The sequence below is a fragment of the Centroberyx affinis genome, unplaced genomic scaffold (genome assembly GCF_046629955.1).
Source record: "Centroberyx affinis isolate AG114_WGS23_722 - 3 ecotype Tasmania unplaced genomic scaffold, CSIRO-AGI_Caff_v1 ptg002419l_1, whole genome shotgun sequence".
NCBI classification, from domain to species: domain Eukaryota; kingdom Metazoa; phylum Chordata; class Actinopteri; order Beryciformes; family Berycidae; genus Centroberyx; species Centroberyx affinis.
In genome coordinates this window covers 57,501-60,175 of record NW_027280665.1, presented here as the reverse complement: position 1 = coordinate 60,175, position 2,675 = coordinate 57,501, and the positions used below count along the sequence as shown (strand labels likewise).

At 39.0% G+C, this 2,675-nt stretch overlaps 1 pseudogene; it reads left to right on the top strand.

The window, feature by feature from the left end:
- The first annotated feature begins 23 nt into the window (after positions 1-23).
- Positions 24-2,675, top strand: part of LOC139656234 (kinase D-interacting substrate of 220 kDa B-like) — a 31,889-nt pseudogene continuing 29,237 nt past the window's right edge.

Here is a 2,675-nt window from a genome sequence, read left to right as displayed (position 1 = left end):
CACACCTCTTCCATCAGGCCTGTATGTCACTGAAAGATTTTCTTTATCCAGGGACAGATGATCTTTTTCAGAGCAAAGAACTAAATAATATATACTTACGTTTTATGCTTAAGGTAATATTTGTATTTTTATGTTATTATTATTAAATATTTTATTGTTTTATTTCATTTTATTCCGTTTTTTTTCCTGTGTTTTTTGGATGTTTGTAAATCACTTTACTTGTATGTTTAAAAGTGCTATAATCTTTTTTGTTTTTGTTATTATCATCATTATTATTATTATTATTATTATTATTACTAGCATATGGAAGCGTAATGCATTCACTTGAGAGAAAAAAATTTGCCCTGTTTTTCTGAATTAACGAGATAATTATCTCAGAAAAACAGAGCAGAATTATTTTTTTCCATGAAAACTTTTCTCAGAATTCTTAGATAATTATCTCGTTAATTCAGAAAAACAGAGCATTTAAAAAAAAATACAAAATTCTAGCACTTACCTAAAAGCAGAGTTCACAAACTGCTTTACAGCAAGGCATGAAATCAAGAATAGTAAAATGTTCTGTATAAGGTTGAGATAATACAGGAATAATATAATAATATAAGAAATATGTTCAAAGGAAAGAGGTTAAAAATAAAATCCGATGTGTAAAATAAAAGCCTGCATGTGAAACCTCTCCGCTCGCCTCCTCAGGGAAGAGGAAGTGGAAGAAGACGTGCTGCGTCCCGTCCTTCATCATCTTCCTCTTCCTCCTGGCCTGCCTGCTGACGGGCATGGCTCTGCTGGCGGTGTTCCGGGTGGACGGGGAGAACCGGACGGTGAACGGCGTGCTGGTGGGCGTGGCCGGCGTGGTCGGCCTGGCTCTGCTGCTCAACTGCCGCACCTGGTGGCAGGTGGCCGACTCCGTGCTGCACTCCCAGAGGAAGAGGCTGCACAGGGCCGCCAACAGGATGAGCAAGCTGAAGAGCGAGGGCTTCATGAAGGTCAGTGGGGGCTTCATGAAGGTCAGTGGGGGGGGGGGCAGCCTGTGTTCCTTCCTGCTCAGCTTCTTCCTCTCCTCTGTCACCACATGTGACCAGTGGTGGAAGAAGTACTCAGATCTTTTACTTAAGTAAAAGTAGAAATACCACAGTATAAAAATACTCTGTTACAAGTAAAAGTTGAAAATGTTTGTCAGCGTTTATGTTGGGGAATAAAACTGGGCTGGAAATGTGAAATAATTGAGAAAAACAATACAGAATATTATTTAAAACTCAAATCTGTCTGGAAATCCTGGGGGGAAATTTTCTTTCCTCTATTCTTGTCAAATTGGTGAAAACAGAACTAACTCAGTTACTACTAATACAACTGATATGATTCAAGCCACAGTTGCTGACAATGTTATCACCACTTTTCTTTGAAATCTCTTTACACCCCAGAAAAAATCAAAAGGAAAATCCTTAAATAAGGAAGGGGGCAGTGGTGGAAGAAGTACTCAGATCTTTTACTTAAGTAAAAGTAGAAATACCACAGTATAAAAATACTCTGTTACAAGTAAAAGTCCTGCATTCAAAATGTGACTGAAGTAAAAGTACAAAAGTATTAGCATCAAAATGTATTTAAAGCAACAAAAGTAAAAGTACTCATTATGCAGAATGGCCCATTTCAGAATAATACAGTATATATTATATTATTGAATTGTAATTATTGATGCATTAATGTGTAAGCATCACTTTAATGTTGCAGCTGGAAAAGGTGGGGCTGATTTCCACTACTTTATATACTGCTGGGTAGCTTACAGTAATCTATAATAATACATCACAATTTATTACTTGATTATATTTGTTTGTTATTATTTATTTATATGTGGAGGACCGGTTTGCTGACAGCGCCTGAATACAGGGATTATGATTGGAAATTTGATCGTAGCACCGGATGACTGACAGCAGATGTGGGATTTGTGACGGCCATGTCTCGGCTCACGGGGCGTCCTGGTGGCTCAGCGGTCTAAGGCAGTGATTCTCAACTTTTTTCATATCAATGACCCCTAATTTGACTATGACTAAGACTAAGGGCCATTTGATGAGATTTTGTCTTTTTGATTTTGTCAAATTTATTATTAGATATGATTTTGTCCATGACTATCTCAATTGTAGGTAGAGAGATAACAGAGAAACTATGATCAAAACAGTCATTCTTCTACATTCTCCAATTGTGTTAACTTGAAATGAAATAATGGGCAAGTTTATTGCCCAATTCATCAATTTGCTGGGGACCCCCTGGAACCCCCAAGGACCCCTAGTGGTCCACAGACCCCACGTTGAGAACCACTGGTCTAAGGTGCGGACCATATAAACACAACACATGTCGTCCCTCCCTCTCTCTCTCCCAGTCTTTCCTGTCTCTCACGACTTGAAAAAAACAACAACTGTCTAATAAAGACAAAAATGCCCCCCCCCCCCCCCCCCCCCCAAAAAAAAAAATCTCAAATTTGTTTGTAATCACATCTAATCGTAGAAGTGCTGTTTTGTTTCAGCAGACCCAGTTACCTGTATTTGGCAGGTGTTAATTTCAGTCCGTTTGGTCACATTGAGCTCTCTATGCCTCTGGACCTCTGACCACTTCCTGTCTCCACCCTGAAATCTAACTCTTTGTCCGGAAGGTTTGTTTCATACCGGCTTCCCAAAAGTTCTCCGATG